At 40.9% G+C, this 17,842-nt stretch overlaps 1 protein-coding gene and 1 pseudogene across 1 annotated transcript in view; one reads left to right on the top strand and one right to left on the bottom strand.

The window, feature by feature from the left end:
- Positions 1–17,842, top strand: part of LOC111147576 (phosphatase and actin regulator 2) — a 111,352-nt gene that overhangs the window by 4,217 nt on the left and 89,293 nt on the right. The gene's annotated exons all lie outside the window — the stretch shown is intronic.
- LOC111147714 lies at positions 109–17,126 on the bottom strand (annotated as a pseudogene).

Genomic DNA, 17,842 nt, shown 5'->3' on the forward strand with positions numbered 1-17,842 from the left:
ATGGAAGTGGCAAGAGTGAACTTTTTTTTTTAATGTTAGCAGAATGTTTAATTACATCAGTTTCCCATCAATACACTAGTCATTTAATCATGATTATATTGATCATTTTTATTTGTTTGCAGGAGGTTCTTCCACTAGGAGCTCCCATGATTCCCACTGCATTATTTTTCTTGCCAGACTTAGTTCATTTCCAGCCTAAAGAATCATCTCTTCTAGTTGGCCACCCTGAAGTTGGACTTCTAATTTCTTAACATCTGGTTCTGCTTTAAGCATAGTCAGCCATTCATTTGTAATTTGTTCTGTATACTTTCTATATGCTGCACTTTTAGGAATTTGCTCAAGAACATCAAGAATCTTCGTGTACAATAGTCTTAGCCTCTTGTGTGTCTCATATACAGACAGTCCCTCAAGGCTGGTGGTCTTCTTCAGCAAAACTGCCGTGACACAGCCCAAGAGTGAATGTTCTTGTTTTCTTCCTGATCTAAGGGGGGAACAAGCAGTTTTTACCTTTTAGTGTCAAGTTGTCTGTGTTTTTCATAGATGCCTTTTTATCAAAAAGTTCCCTCCCATTCCTAGTTTGTGAGCATCTTTGTCTTGAGGAGTCAAAGGCTTCCCCCCCCCCTTTGTTGAGATATTCATACGGTTTTTTATTCTTCATTCTACTAATATCTAATATGGTATAGTACATTAATTGATTTTCAGATGTTAAACCAAGTTTGCATTCCTGGAATAAGGCTTACATGGGTATGTTGCATAATCCCTTTTAAGTATTGCTGAATTTGGTTTACTAGTATTTTAGTGAGTATTAGATCCATTATTTCTAAGCACAGGCTAAACAGATATGTCTCCAAGGAGGGTGGTTTCAATACCCTCGGACCTTGTGCCCCAAAAGCATTGAGGGCCTTGTGCCCCAAAAGCATTGAGACTTTAATATTCTGCTGACCAAGTACAAGGCATGGTAGATTGGACACAATAAATGTTTGTTGAATATATGAATCAATCAACAAATATTCTCAGTGAACAGCCTGATCACTTTAAGCCAATGGTCATATGAATGAGGTTTATGTTTGTTTGTTTTTTACTTTAAGAATTGTCTGTTGCTCTGGCTCTCTTGTCTGAAGGGTGGTGTCTAAATCTAGTAACCATTCTTCCCATCTTCTTCAGCACCACCCTACCCGCACTGTGTCACACGGACCAACTCTTGGCTTCTTGGCCTCAGTAAAAGGGTAGAGAAAGCAACTCTTTAATTTTTAGGAGACAGGGAACAAGTGAATATAGTATTCAGCATCACACCTAGGCCATGATAGAACCTGTATCTATCCGTGTTTCTGGGTTTTCATAGTTTGGTCAGGCCCAGGTCCTGCCCAGAATACTCACCCATTTCTGTGTAAACCTGGTGTAGGAAGAGATCATGAAGGCAAAAATGAATAGAGTTTATTTTCCTTAATGAAAATAACATGCACATGATCAGAAGTCAAAATTTATAAAACAATTCAGGCGAAAAGTGAGTTTTTCTCCCTCCCAGACCCGCAGTCTCTTCCCAATTGTACCCTGGAATGAACAACTTTTGTTTTGTTTTGTTTTGTTTTCGGAAAGTTTTCATTCAAGTATGTGTATCTCTATCAAAACACAAGCAAGACCTGTTATATACTTACTGCTCTAGAGTTTGAGTTTTTCATGTAATGTAGCTTCAAAATATTTCCGTATTGATATTTTTAATCCTATAAACAAGCAATTTTATAATATGTAGACATATCATAATTTTTTAAAAGAGCTCTATTATGTTTTTATATTTTATGTTTGTATTTTTACATTGTTCTGGGGTTCTTTTGTGTGTGTGCTATTATGAAAAATGCTGAAATGAACATCTTTATTTAAACATCTTGAACTACATGGAACAGTAAAATCCTACCAGTGGAATTGTCAAGTCAAAAGATTTGTATATTTTATTTTGATAGTCTTTGGCAAATTACTCTCAAGAGGCTGTATATCAGTATATCTGCTCAGTATATGAAAATTCCTTTTTCTGAACTCTCACCAATACTGCATGCGTATCAGGATCTCTCTTAGACTATACAGTGCTTTGTGAGAAACTGAAGTCACTCCCTCTGGGTGAGGCAGCCCTGCAGGCACAGGATTTAACAAATGGAACATTAGCAGGAATTCAGTCCCAACTCATTCCCTGGCCTAGATGCCCTTGAGCAGTGAACACTGTGCACAACTATACATGACCACAATGTTATGCATAATTAATTTGAAAAAAATCCATGTCAGTCTATATGCAAAAAGGTATAGCTCACTTCGATTATGAGTGAAGTAGAACTTTTGTATTTCTTTTTCTCTGAATTGCTTATAACAAATCTTAGAGATTTTTGTGATAAGGAGATTGGTCTTGTGCTTATCATGTATTAAAAATATTTTTTCTTAAATCTGTTTGTTTTTCATAAAAACTGTTTTCATGTGGTCGAATCAATCAATTCTTTTCTTTCTTACAAACCAGAGTTAAGAATCATGTTCTCCTTTGCTGTTTATCTCATATTTGAATACTGGATCTCTGTAACTTGTTCTGATTTAAAGTGAATGATTTAATGATACTAAGTTTTTAAACTTCTGTATAGCAAAAAACCCATCATCAGCAAATTGAAAAAGGAAATCATAAAGTCAACAAAATATTTGCATTGTATATGGAAAATAATGATAAATATCTTAATGTACTAAGACCCTAAAAAAATCAGTAAGAAAAAAATAAAGGCTCAAATAGAAAAACAAGAAAAGAACATGAATAGGCATTTTTCAAAATATCTGATGGCTGTAATTGTGAACTCACTGTAGGTGAGGAACTATTCTAAGTACCTTGCTTGAATTAACTTTTTTAAAAGATTTTATTTACTTATTTGACAGAGAGAGAGAGAGCACAACTAGGCAGAGTAGCATGGCAGAGGGAGAGGTAGGCTCTCCGCTGAGCTAGGAGCTGGTTGTGGGGATCCCAGGACCCTGGGATCATGACCTGAGGAGTAGGCAGCCACTTAACCAGCTGAGCCACCCACGTGTCCTTTGAATGAACTTTTTAATCCTCACAGCATCCTTAACGGGTAACTACTATTAATATCCCCATTTTACAGATGGGGAAAACTAAAACACAAGGGTTAATTTGCCCAGTTACTCAATCAAAGAAGAGACATAATTTACCAATTGGTATATGAAATAGTTTCAGCAGTTCAATGAAAAAAAAAAAGATGCCGTTGATCACCTATGAATTGAACAAGGATTTAAAAGAATGATTCTCAGACAATCGTGGTAGTTTAAATTGGCACAACCTATCAGAAGAGCAGCTTGGTAATATATATTAGACCCCTTAAAATATGCATACACTCAGACCCAGCAGTTCCACTTTTGGAAGCAGATTAAAAGGGAAATAATTATTCACCCACTGGGACAGTGTTTATTAAAAGCCAAAAATTGGAAGTAGCAGTCGAACACCAAGAAATTTTTTTCAGTTAATTGGGATACAGTTATATAATGAAATAAGCCATGTAAAATATGGGGTGCCTGGGTGGCTCAGTCGGTAAAGTGGCCAACACTTGTCTTTTTTTAAAGATTTGTTTATTTGAGAGGGGGAGAGAGAGCATGTATATGCAGGTGCACATGCGTGGGCAGGGGCGGGGGCCGGGCAGAGGGAAAGAGAGTCTCAAGCAGAGTCCTCCTTGAACAGGAGCCCATCGCAGAGGTCTTAGGACCCTGAGATCACAACCTTGGCTGAAACTATGAGTCTGACATTCAACCAACTCTGCCACACAGGCACCCCTTAAGTAGCTGACTCTTGATTTCGGCTCAGGTCATGATCTCAGGGTCCTGGGATGGAGCCCCGCATGGGCTCTGCGCTCAACAGGGAGTCTGCTTAAGGATTTTCTCTTCCTCTGCCTCTCCCCGCTACTCTCATGCACTCTCTTTCTCTCAAAAAATTAAATAAATAAATAAATCTTTTAAGAAAATGGTGTAAAACATAATTTTGAAAAGTTATTTTTATAATAAATAAAAATATTAAAAGGCAGGTTTAAAATAAAAATTCTTTTTAAAAAATATGTGCATGAAGAGAAATCTAGATGGGGGTGGAGAGAAAGAGAGAGAGGGGAATTTCATTGTTGAGGAGGTAGTGTGACAGTCCTGGCTTTCCTCTGCTTTGAACAGGAACATAACGAGGACTTCCACATCCTGTGTCCACCTGGACCTCCACTGGAATTAAAACCACGAGCTGAACCATAAGTATGTTAGCTTTTCTCTGGCTGTCCTCGGACTCCGTTTTAAGTTCGTTGGCTGTTTTTCAGCTGCTTTTTTTCTTGTGAATTCCATGATGAAAACAAAAATATCAGTCCTCCCATAGCCATCTTCTTTTTGGGTTGAATTCTTTTCTTAGCCTGTTTGATCGTAACGCAAATGCAATCACTCACTTGGAGAGAAAGAAAATGAGCAAACTTTTGAACTTCATTTACTTCTCTTTGGTCCATAGCTCATCAGGTATGATCACGAGTAATATCCCCGATATTTTTAGCTTCAGTGTATTTTATCTTCAGAAGTCTAAGAGGGTAACAATCAGTGGGGGAGTCAGACTTCACCTTTTGCCTACTTAATGCAGTAGGGAGAAAGATAAGAGTTCTGGGTTGTTGGTTCTCTAATTAAGTCTCTTTAACTTGAATAAAGGAAAAGTTACAACTCGTTTTCTTGTCTTGAGGGACTTCAGTATAATAGGCTAACTGCCTGTTCTTGGGTCTCTGTTCTTGGGAGTAGAGATACATATTTAGTGAGGACTCAATTTATGTAAAAGTCTTCTTGAGGTAGAAATAGTCTTAAGAAAATAAACACTTCTGGTCCACCCTCTATTCCACTGACATCTGAAGCAGGGGAACCCAAACCAAAAACAACAGTTTCTGTTCCCCAGAAAGGAATGGGCAAATAACATTACTTTTAAAAGTTTGGTCTGTTATCATTTATATTTGCTTACTACTCCTCCATTTATTTTGGTTTCAAGGGGCTGGGTGTTTTTGTTCGTATAAACCTGGCAAGGATGACGTTCCAGCCGTTAACACTAAGGGAATTTGGGTTGACAAAGAAGGGACTGAACTGGTGTTTTGCTTAAATAACCTGGAAGGCTGTGCTGGGATGTGCTGAGTGGATATATTCCTGCAAATCAGGCTCGCTCTATGAAGCTATATTCAAAGGAAAACAGGTGGCACCTTCGTCCAACTAAAGTAATTACGTGGAAGGTTCTGTGCTGGGCCGTGGGGGAAGATTCAAAAAGGAATCATACGCAGACCCTGCACACCAGGGCCTGTGCCTAGAAGGCTCATCCACTCGGGGAGTCAGGCAGAAGGGAAGGTGAAAGGAAAGGGACCCCTGGAGAACTGTCAGGGAGGCCGAAGAGTACAGAAGACAGAACAAGAATTCTGGCCCACACAGGTGGTGAGAACCACTGAAGGTTTTTTATCAAACGAGAACTGATCAGAGTTTTGCCCCAGGGAGATGAATCTGCCTATCATGTGCAATATTGATTTCCTGGGGGAGACCCAAGGCACGACCCAAGAGGTCTGGCTCCAGTAATCCAGCAAGGTGAAGTGAACACCTGATTCCAGGGACGGGGGTGGGGGCGGGGGGGGGTGTTATCTGCAACTTCGCCCTTGCCTTGTGCTTCCAGGCTCCTATCTGCAACTGTCTATTGGGCAGGTCGCTTGGGTCTCTCATGGGCATCTCACAGGTAAAAGATGTCAACAGAGGGGTGCCTGGGTGGCTCAGACGGTTAAAGCCTCTGCCTTCGGCTCAGGTCATGATCCCCGGGTCCTGGGATCGAGCCCAACATCGGGCTCTCTGCTCAGCGGGGAGCCTGCTCTCCCCTCTCTCTGCCTGCCTCCTCTGCCTACTTGTGATCTCTGTCTGTCAAATAAATAAATAAAATCTTAAAAAAAAAAAAAAAAAAGGATGTCAACAGAAGGCTGGAGTTTACCCTCCAAAACCCTTCTTTCCTTAACTTTCTGCATGTCCCCAAATGATACTTCCAGCTACTCATTCATTCTAGCCGAAAGTCGAGGAGTCCTCCTTGAGTTTTTCCTTCCCCTTCACACCAAACCATCGCATTCTGTACCTTTTCCTTTCAGAATGTATCTCCAGGCCCTTCACTTCTATCTTCACAGCCACTATCCAAACCTGACTGCTCATTGTATGGACAGCTGTAGTGGACTCAGGCTGATCTCCTGCTTCTCTTCTCAGCCTTTTGCAATTCTTGTTCCACACAACTCCTAAAGTAATGTTTTAAAACATAAATCACGTCACTTCCTTACTCACAACCTTCCTGTGTCTTCCTAGTGCACTTGGAATGAAATCTAGATTTCATACTCTGGCCCTCTAGGCCATTCCTGATCCTCTACCATCCTTGGTCCCTGCCCCTCCCCCATTGCCCAGCCCCTGCCCCCACCCCCACTGCTGTGCTACAGCTTTACTCCCTGCTTCAGTCATCAGACAGACCCGGCTCATTTTTACCTTTGACCTTCGCAGTTGCTGCTCTCTCTATCCAGGACGTAAGGGACACTCTTCCACTAGCTCTTTGCAAAGTTGATTCCTTGTCTTCCAGCATGACCTGCTTCATGGAGACCGTCCTTGTCCAGCCCTCTTCAGAGGAACCTGTGCACCCGCCCCAAGCCACAGTTCTCTGCTCTTTCATTACACCCGTCTGTCTCTCAGGTTATCCTGTTTGTCATTGTCTCCCTTCACTAGAACCTCAGCTCCAGGAGCTAAGGGACCCCATCTTGTTCCCCACTCTGCTTTCTAATTCTGACATCTGTGCTTGACACAGCTATTTGTTGAATAAATGAGTGGCTCGGGCTGGCCAGGTCAGATGTTATTAGAGTGATACGAATTGAATGGAAAGTTAAGTAGTGTCCAAGAAGTTTACAGTTGTTTAAACTGATTGTTTAGTATTTACCTCCAGTTTCTAAATAGCATGCTTACATTGCTAATTATCAATTGTACAGCTTGACCCATTATTACTGACCTGACAGTCTGGAAACTGAAGACATAGCTTTGCTTTTCACGCCTTCTCTGATCCCTGTCTGTCCACCCATCACGCATTTCCCATCCTTCCATGTTCTCATCTTCCCAGCATTCTTGTATTGTACTTTTGATTAGAACAGTATTGTGTATAACTATGTAAAAATTGATGATAGCTAAGCCTTGTGGTAAACCATGATTACTTTTTCTTTCCTACATGACTTATGCTTTCCTTGCTGGTGTTTGTGTTTGCTTGCAAAGGGGCCTGCATACTCATCCCCAAATCTTTCCCCAGTTATGTAAATCTCTTCTCAGTATGTTCAAACACTTTTGTTATTCTGTCAAGTTTATCTGTAAGAAGTGAATCCAAATTGGACTGGATTTCCTCTAAGCTTGCTGCCCGCTGTTGCCCTGCATCTCTCTTCAGATCATCCTGGGGAGTCCTTCCATGTCCCTCTTGGAATGGATCTCCCAATTGCTAGATCAGAATCTTATCTTTCTTGGGTCTATTTCCAAATTTGGACAGAGCACACAGAGCTTCTTGAGAAAAGCTCATGGGGCTTGGTTTTTTTGAGACCTACTCCTAGAAGGCATCTTTATTCTGGCTTTCTACTTGGTTGATAGCTTGACTGGTCATGAGGTAGCAAAGCAAACTTGCTATAATATGTAAAAATACCCACTGTCACTTCTAATTAACCACAATTAATATTGATGTAGAAGATTAATTTTTTTCTCTTTAGCACATAGCTTTTAATTAATTTCAAAAGATTTTCTCAAATGATTGTCACATGAGACCTCAACTTTGATCTATCTACTCTTGCTGTTATAGTCTAAAAAATATTTTATGGACATTTAATGTTTTATAGCTGAATGAACTAATTTAAAATTATGTTTACTGTGATAATAATGGTATTTTACCAAATTGCCTGATGGTGAGAATCACCTAGCATGCCTGGGGGAAAATGCTCACTTCTGGGCAACAGCAAAATCCGTCTTTTGGAAAGGGGTCTTAGAATCCGAATTTTCAGCAAGGATTCCAGAAGGTTCTTTTTTTTTTTTTTTTAAGATTTTTTTGTTTATTTATTTGACAGACAGAGATCACAAGTAGGCAGAGAGGCAGGCAGAGAGAAAGAGGCAAGCAGGCTCCCCGCTTAGTGGAGAGCCCGATGTGGGGCTCGATCCCAGGACCCCGGGATCATGACCTGAGCCGAAGGCAGAGGCTTAACCCACTGAGCCACCCAGGTGCCTCGTCCAGAAGGTTCTTAACATGAGAAACATCCTCTGGAGATTAGCAGTGTTTAAAAAGAGGCTTCGAATGAAAATTTCTCTTCATTAACAATGTGTCTTCTCTTGACATGATGTAGAAGTTACAAAATGTCCAGTTCAAAAACACAGATGTTCTGTACCTGTGTCTTGATAAATTTGGTCATTAATATGTCCGTTTCTGAGCAAGTATTCCCATTGTCAGGTACAATTTTGGCAAAATCTTTTTGCCAGAAAATTTTTTTGCTCTTATGTACATTTTGCTACTATTATAAACTGCAAAATAATTCATTTCCCACAGTCCTCAGGTTTGAGGTAAATGTCGTTATATTTGAAGGGAAAAAAATTATCTGCAAAATGACAATTACTGTTTGAGGAAAAGATACAGAATTTCCACTCTGTTGCCTTTTTAGGAAGCCTCCTTGAACTTCATCTGAGGTGGCTGCATGCTAATTACTTGAGGAGGAACCAAAGTGACAGAGCAGGGGGCTGGATGAAAACAGGTGTTTAATAATGCGTGGGAGGGGACTATAGGAAAGATTTTAGTAAGATCTATTTTATAAAAAGGAGGCCGAACCCTTTTCTCTTTTAGAAATGTGGGCAGCAAATTCTGAAAACTTCAAGAGGAAGCAATCATTTATTTAAAAATTCTTTTCATGTGTTCCTTTTGGAAACGTTTGGCTTTTTATTTTTGCCTCTGTTTGTACTCAGGGGTCTTTCCTTTCAATGAAGTGCCTGTTTTGCAGTACACTGCCTGGTGTGAAGTAAATTCCAGTCTTAATTGGGGTCTCTTAAAAGCTTTTTCTAAAGGGTTTCTCAGCCTCCCTGAGGAAAGGCCACTGTTGTTTGTCTAAGGTGCCCTGACGAGGGCCTGCTGAGCATTCCCTTGGACCTTCCTAGAATAAAAATGTTTCTGACCACAGGTGGGTAGCCCACAGGACTGAGCAGGGCAACCCAACAGGGTGATTCAGGATCGCAGTTGCCAATTTCATCTATTTAAAGGGACTCTGTGTTTTTCAAAATTTTTCTACATCTGTAAATTTAACTCACGCTGACCTGCCAGGCTGTCTGTGGAGGACCCGGCTGAGGATGGAAACTTGGAATAAGCCAGAACGAGTTAACTGAGCTCATGTTGAATGTTCCTGTGTGCCTAACAGAGCAGTGTTTCATTTTCCTAAAGTCTACTAAAATGGAATTATATATATATGTGCGTAACTAGTGTTCTCTCGCTTGGAAAGTACTCGGCTGCCAATTTTGTAAAGAAAACACGAAAAGATTAAAATCAAACTGGAGATTTTAAGAAGGATCTAGAACTGTACGCTTTTAAAAAGACTAATCCCCTTTAGTCATTAGACCCCGCATGGACTGTCAGAACACACGGATATCTCATTTTTCAAATGACAAAAGGTGTTTTAATTTATAAAGCCCTTCTAAGTGATCGTAGCAGAAGCCTTAAAGGAACTTTCTTTTCCCCTCTGTTAGGTGGGGTGGGGTAGAGATGAGGTTGGAAGCTGTGTGACATTTTCATTCTGTCTTCAGTGTGTGAATAAACAGCTTTACAGGCAGTAGTAAAAGTCTGTATTCGTTTGTTAGAGCTGCTGTAACAAATACCTCCGGACTAGGTTGGGTTAAACAATAGAATTTCATTTTCTCACAGTTCTGGAGTCTGAAAACTTAGGACTTAGAAGTCCAAGATCAAGGTTGGGTTTCTTTTGAGGTTCTCTCCTGGCCACTTTCTCCCATATCCTCATATGGTCTATGAACATACAGGTCTATCCAATCTCTATTGTCTTACCAAGACACTAGTCATCGGATTAGGACCCACCCATTGTGACCTCACTTTACCTTAAATACCTCTTTAAAGGCCTTATATACAAATACAGTCACATTCTGAGGTATTTGAGGTGAAGACTTCAACAGATATATTTGGGAGGACAGAATTCAGCCATAACAGTGTCCTTAAAACAAGCTTCAAACTGAGATCCATTCACAATGGCCCATAAACACCCAAGATCCATTGTCTTTTTTCTGGTTTCTTCAGTTCCACTTCCTAACAGATTATAGCTGCTTTCCTTCTCACCTTCAACAGTGACACATATTGAGTAGAAACGACCTGAGGAAGAGGATGCATTGAAGGTGTGTTTCAGGAATGGGAACCAACCTAGGTCACCAGGCAGTGCCACTTAAGAGATGAGCGTGGAATGTAAAGATTATATGTGGCAGAATTAAAAATAGTCTATGTGAACACTGTTTCTGCCATATTTGTGTTAGAAATAACGACCTCTTGAGTAGAGTGCCACATTGATGGTGTAATGCTAAGAAAAACAGTGCTTATGAAGAGGGGCATCCCAGTGTGGTCAGCAACTATGTATGTACCTCCTGATTAGTTTTATAATCTCTGAGGTCCCTGAATGTGAGGCACACTTATTTTTTTTTTAAGATTTATTTATTTATTTATTTGACAGACAGAGATCACAAGTAGGCAGAGAAGCAGGCGGGGGGGCGGTGGGAAGCAGGCTCCCCGCCAAGCAGAGTGCCCGATGCGGGGCTTGATCCCAGGACCCTGGGATCGTGACCCGAGCCAAAGGCAGAGGCTTTAACCCACTGAGCCACCCAGGCTCCCCAGCACACTTTTTAGAGAGATGCCTTATTCCCAAATGTCACTACATAGATACTCATCTTTTCTGTGTTTGATTTTTTCTTAGTCTGTATGCTTTTATTATCTTAGATGTGTTTAATATCCAGCAGAGTGACATGTTTCTTCACAAAAAGCTGCTAAAATAAGAAATAGAATGAATAGGGATGCTAAAGAAAGATAATGTTAAAACACCTGTCAGAGTAAAGCCAGAAAAAAATGTTCTCACCAGGAAAGCAGCAACCCCGTTGAGTCAGGTTGGCAATTCAAAGACGATTCATGTGTGACTAAACACATTTGTATTATATCCCATACACATTGCAAAACATCTAGCAGGCTTCTGGTAATGGCTTCCTGTGTCTCCCTAAACTTTTCACGGGGGTGGACAGATTGGGTGGACTTGTTCACCTTGTCACAAGGCATGAAAATAGTGGTTCCAAAAGATACCCACCTCGATGAGGTTCACGGTTCTTTAATATAAAGGGAACTGGTACCTCAAACCATGTAAGCACACAAGTAAAATGGGTGCCTCCGAATCTAGCAATCCTAGATCATCCCTCAAAAGGTTTGAAAACTCTTCAGACATCTAAGAGATGACTTAATTTTTTGGCATCTTTTGGCCAGGAGTTTCCTAGAAGTAAGTTAGATCTTGAGATGGCTGAGATACAAGGCATTCCTAAAAAGCTCCATGCAAGACCCAATTGTTTTGGATCTGTTTGGATTCTGCTCTGAATCCAAAGGGTGATGGAGTGGGAGTTGGGGTTGTGCAGGAATTCTCAGCCAAGCTCCACACCCATTAGTTGGGAGCCTGTCACTTTAGTGTTTCAAGGCATCGAGTAGATTAGAATCGGCCACTCAACGTAAGGATGGTTAAAAAGTCACAGAACATTGGTGTTCTTCTAGGTGAACACATTTTTTTGTGGATTTGACCCTGATATTTCAGATTTAGAATTCAATATCCTAAGACCTAAAGATGAAGTCTTATTATATACAATGGAAATAACTGATAAGGATTTCATTCAGTTCTTACGGTTTTTGCTGTGCCAGTCTCTTATTTTCATTGCCGGGTATCTAGTCCTGGGGGCAAAAAAGAAAGAGCACAAGGTTCCTGTTAGATCTCAAAAAGGAAGTGGTACAGAATAAACACGGGTCCCTTTGATAATGATTTCTTAGCCAGTCCAATAGATGATGATTCTCAGTAAGTGTGAGTCCTTTAGGACTTAGGCATTGATGTTGAGTTTAAAGGTGGCCTTTAACTGTAAAGAATATGAAGTTAATAGAAACACGAAATGGAGCTTTTTCTCCTCAGATTTTGACACTAGACATATTTGGAAACAGGAGTAAAATGCAACTTCCTGTGTTTGGCTGCTATAGTGACTAACACAGGCTTTTAAAAGCAACAACTTGTAGCTCAATGAATGTAGACAGTTTGATAACTGAATTTTCAACATGGTTCAGTAAGAATTCACCAAATGTGCAGTAGGTCTTTTGAGTAAAATAGGTTTGTGTGTTTTTTTACTTTACTTTTTTATTTTTTGCAGGTACAAGTATAAAAATAGGGGCGCCTGGGTGGCTCAGTGGGTTAAGCCGCTGCCTTCGGCTCAGGTCATGATCCCAGGTCCTGGGACGAGCCCCACATCGGGCTTTCTGCTCAGCAGGGAGCCTGCTTCCTCCTCTCTCTCTGCCTGCCTCTCTGCTTACTTGTGATTTCTCTCTGTCAAATAAATAAATAAAAATCTTTAAAAAAAAAAAGTATAAAAATAAATTGTGCGCCTTCCCCTCTGGTGGGAAATAGGGACAAATCCAGTTCTAGCTGTTCTCTCCTGTTCTTATAGGTGATGTCAGCCTTCTTGCGTTGTGACTTTCCTTAGGGTATTTCTGCTGCAGGGTGATGGTGATTTCCCTTGAGTGCTAGTTGGTCTGTGCTGCTCTCAGCAATTGGCCCAAGACCAGTGGAGAACACAGGTGACTCTGTGCAGGAGTCTGTTTTGAACAGAGTGTTTTTGTTTTTCTAGAGCCCTCTAGAAGACCGGGGAAATAGCTTTCAAACAAATTTCACCATCCCAGTTGCTCCAGATCATAAATGACCCATTTTCTAGAGTTTATTCCCTTTGAAACCTTTTAACAGTCCCTTCTCCACCTGTTTGTGTAGGAGTAGGAGAGGAAGTAGTAGAAGGCATTGGCCTTTCTTGTATATTGGTGATGCAGTATGACCCTTTACATATGTTATTTCTGTTAACCCTTGCAACAACCCAAATGCTAAATTGTGTTATCCCATCTTATGGATCAGGAAGAGATTCTGAAAGCTTGAATGGCTTGTCCAAGATTACCAGCTAGGAAGTAGAAGAACAGATGATTAAATTCAAGTCTTTCTGCCCCAAGGCCCATGTTTTCTCTCAGTGGAAATTAATAGGTCTGTGTTTTTACTTAAAATGATTCTCTGGGGCACTTGGGTGGCTTACTTGTTAAGTGTCTGCCTTCTGCTCAGGTCATGATCCCAGCGCCCTGGATCGAGCCCCGTATCAGGCTCCCTGCTGGGCAGGAAGCCTGCTTCTCCTTCTCTCACTCCCCCTACTTGTGTTCTCTCTCGTGCTGTGTCTCTCTCTGTCAAATAAATATATAAAATCTTTTTTTAAAAAATGACTCTTTCTCCCTTTCTTCCTCTCTCCCATTCTCTCTCTCTCTCCTTTCCTTCCTTCCTTCCTTCCTCTCTCTCAGCATATACTAGGTGTCACCAGGGTGCCAAGTAAGCTAAAGGATAAAATAAAACATTTTCTTACTTCTCTGGAAGCTTTTATACAGAGCACAGGAAGAGTTGTTCATTTCTCCATTTGTGTTTGCTCCTGTAAGATACTGGTATAACAGGAGATGTTTGATTCTCAGTTGAAAGGTGAGATAAGAGAAGTGGTATTTTCTGTTCAGATTGGGAAGAAACTTGCTGCTGGTTGCCAGTCTTAAAGGATGATTCCATTGGGCATGTTGCATTGTCTCGTCAGGTATCTGCCACCATAGCACGACTGGGCTACCATGCCGAGGACCTTGTAGTTCTACCAGTTTCTGATGTATTTAGTGAATCAAAAGTCTAAAGTATCGATACAGAGCTAAAGATCCGTAATGTCATAATGTGACAGAATTTATCTCAGGTGAAAAATACGGTTTTATAGTTTTCTGTGTGGGTCCCTATTTTCTGAGAGATTTAAATTCTCACAGGTAATGCCTGAAAACAATGGAAAACCAAAGGCAATTTGGACTTGGTTTCAGTTCACTCAGATAATTTGCCTTTCCGGTTTCTTGATCATGAAACTAAATTGCCTTCTGAGTCCCCCAGTTAGGAGAAAGAAGATGAAGACTGCAGAAAAGTCTGAGTTGCCTAACATGTTTTGAGAAGGAAGAAAGAAATGTCCGTGTGGGGTGTTAATTTTTCGTCACTCATTGCTATATAAAAATACAAAATTCTTTAAAGATCATTTCACATATAAATTATTCCAACTGTTTTTTCTCAGTTGTTTGTCTTTGGTGGATTGTCTTTTTAAAAGGACACAGTAGGCCGCAAAGCCAGTCTTTGTTCACCTGAAAAATTTGTCAACAATGTCTCTGCCATTCTTATGAGTGTTAATCATCCTTCCTGCTGGCTTTGATATTTTCTCAATTTCAAGCTTTAGTGTTTGTTATGTTATCATTCAAAATATTTGGAGTTCTGCAGGAAGGCACCATTGGAAACAATTTCCTCTGCATGAAAAACTAAAGACCTGCTAAAATAAATCATAGCCTACTTAGGCCAGGCCTTGTACATTCATTATTGCCAGACATTTGTCCATGATTTAGTCATTCATTTTGTAAATATTTATTAAGTACCTTCTGTGGCCTGAGTACAGAGTTGAAGGCACCACCTAGAATAAAAACACTTTTGATGCCTGTCCTCATGGGACTCTCGATCTAGTAGGGAGCACTGTGACTTTCTCTTCATATACTTGCTCCTTGAAGAGGCCACCCCCCCCACTTGTTTAATGACAACAACAATTAAAAGTTATTTTTATGGCTTCTGGAAAAGTTGATGAATTGCAGCTAGCTGCTTCTGAATTCAGTTATGGGCTTTCCCCCCACATCATTCTAGTACACATTCAACATTCCTTTAGGCCAGTATTGAAAATCTCAATAAAAATTATATCAAAAAAGCGCGGTGCCTGGGTGGCTCAGTGGGTTAAAGCCTCTGCCTTCGGCTCAAGTCATGATCTCAGGGTCCTGGGATGGAGCCCCGCATCAGGCTCTCCGCTCAGCAGGGAGCCTGCTTCCTTCTCTCTCTCTCTCTGCCTGCCTCTCTGCCTACTTGGGGTCTCCATCTGTCAAATAAATAAAATCTTTAAAAAAAATTATATCAAAAAAGAATTTTGGAATAAGATGGTTGGCTTGATGGTGCCCTAATTGGATTCAGAGCCTTTCCTTGTGGTGTTCTCCCCAAGTCCTGCTGGTACACCTCGTTCTCTGGAATGCTTGCTTGACACACATGTTGTTTGAAAAGAAAGAAACCAAAATAGAACACCTTGTAAGTGGGAATCACCTTAGTGCCTGTGTTGGTGAAAAAAAGATTAAACTCAACCCTAAGGCCGTCATTACTATGAAGTTATTTTTTTTAAAAGACAACTAATGGAATTCTCTCCCTTCCCTGCCTCCATCCTCGCCCCCCCTACAATTAGATGTTACAAACTAAGGAATGTTAATCCTTTGCTTTTCAGTGACTTCTAAATGGTTTCCTGCCTAATTTGGATGGGGTCTTTCTACCTTTTAAGCACTGTTATGAAACTAGACTAAATTTCCATAACCCTCAAACAGCTTAGCCCTGAATTTTTAACACAGAACTTAGAGAGTGTGTTAGGCCATGCCTGTCACAAGAACGAGTGCTCAACCGCCACCCCTGAGCCCCTCCAGCCACTTACATCCTCTGTTCTCTCATGTGCCAGGTTTCTGTATTGGAATGGTGGTTACTTGAATAATGTCAGCCCCTCTCATAGACAGTAAGCTTCCTGAGGGCAGAGATCCAATCCCTTTTTGCTTACTATTATGGCTTCGTTGCATTACCTTGTCTATGATAGTTGCTCAGTACATTAATTATGAATGCATGACTCCATCCCACATTACTCACATTTTTCTACAACTTCATCTTTTTCTGGAACTCTCCTTCCTCCTTGTCTTGTTTTGTCTGGAACCCACCTATCCTTGGCAGTGCTTCCTTGGTAACTCCATAATGGAGGTTCTGCTCTCCTTCACCATGGATATGTGATCCGCTCCTGGCTACCACTCCTGCCTGCTTTGCTTCCAGTAACGTGTGTATTCTCACTCAAAGGACATACCCTTCTGCGCGTTCCTCTTCACAGTTCTGGTGCCGTCATCCCCTGACTTCCTGCTCACTTCCTCACATTCATCAAGTGAGGTTCAGGCTCTCCTCTGCCGCCCAGAGTCTCACTGTTATCCGGAGAGAAGCCCATCCCCATGTGGTTAGTCAGTTCTCTTGCACTTCTGGCTCTTTCCCCTCAGTCCATAAACATGCCCTAGAATCCCCCACACTTGTGACTTTTAACAAATAAACTAACCTCTGTCTTGTACCTGATGATTCTCAGTACAGGAGAAGTCCAAGGTTCTTTATTATGTACAGCCTACTGCCTTCTAAATGTAATCATTTTCTAAGAGTTTCCCCCTGGCCCTCAACTGCCGCTTTTGTTTGGAAGACTCCCCCAAGTAACTTCAACATTGACTTCCTGCTGGTGTGCCAATAATGTGTTTCTGTCTGCTGGACATCTTCCCCTCAATGTCCTGCCAATACCTGAAGTTCACGCGGCCTGAACATAAGCCATAGGTCTTTCTCCAAGTCCTTTCTTGGCATTCCAGCACACGTCCAAGAGCTTCAGGCCATAGAATACTCTGTGATTTCCCTAGACAGTTCCCCCTTTTCCTCACTTCTTCTCAATGTCCCTTGGATCCATTCATCATTTCTAATTCATTTTCACTGCTTTCCAAGTTCAGATGCCTGGTTGTTGCCGTCATCTCTTAACTGAACTACAAGAATATAAATCTGGGGGCCCTGGGGATTCTTCATGACATAAATTCTCCTCTCAGCATCCTGCCCAACACTGTATAAGCCTGTAGGTTTCATTTCTGCCTTGGGTGGATAGTCTGGAATTATGCACGCGGCCGCCATTCTCTTCACAGGTACCAGACTTGGGGACTTGGTGTGACTGCCAGGGCACTGATGGACTATAAACAGTGTTACCACATTATAGGTAGATTATCAGGGCCCTTATTTATCCACCAGATTTTTGACCTAAAGATATTGGTCCAGATTTAATATGTTATTTTATTAATACTTCTGTTACATTCATCCACAATGGGCAAGTTTTCATAACTGTATCTCTGGCAAAATTTAGCCGCTTACTTAAAAATTATGAAATTTCATTATGAATAAGATCTGCCCGTTTCTCCCCTGAAGTTTCATCCCTATGCCTGTGTTCAGCAAACTGAGTGGCTGTTGTCCTAACAAACAGGAGTAAAATTTGCTTAGTTGATGTCTTGCCCAGTGGAGATGTGTTGACCTTTTCTCCTTTTTTACAAACACAGCACAACCTCCACACACTATGACCTGCTCCCCACCCCAGACTCAGGGAGTTGTAGGATATGGTTACTAAGGGAAAGAAGGTAGACAGTTGCTTCCTTTCTTATTTTTCACTTCACTAGCAAAGTTCTTGATATTTCCACGTAGAGCCATCAAAACTTTTCACAGAACCCTTTGCTGATTGTGACCACAGTGGTATTCAAAACTTGAAATGTTTTTATTTAACAATAAAATTCATTTTCCATTTGCGAAGTGATCCTGTTGTCTACTCAACCAGAGTTTCTTTAAACCCCAAATATAAGTGA

The sequence above is a fragment of the Enhydra lutris genome, unplaced genomic scaffold (assembly GCF_002288905.1).
Source record: "Enhydra lutris kenyoni isolate GAN:26980312 unplaced genomic scaffold, ASM228890v2 scaffoldscaffold17, whole genome shotgun sequence".
NCBI classification, from domain to species: Eukaryota; Metazoa; Chordata; class Mammalia; order Carnivora; family Mustelidae; genus Enhydra; species Enhydra lutris.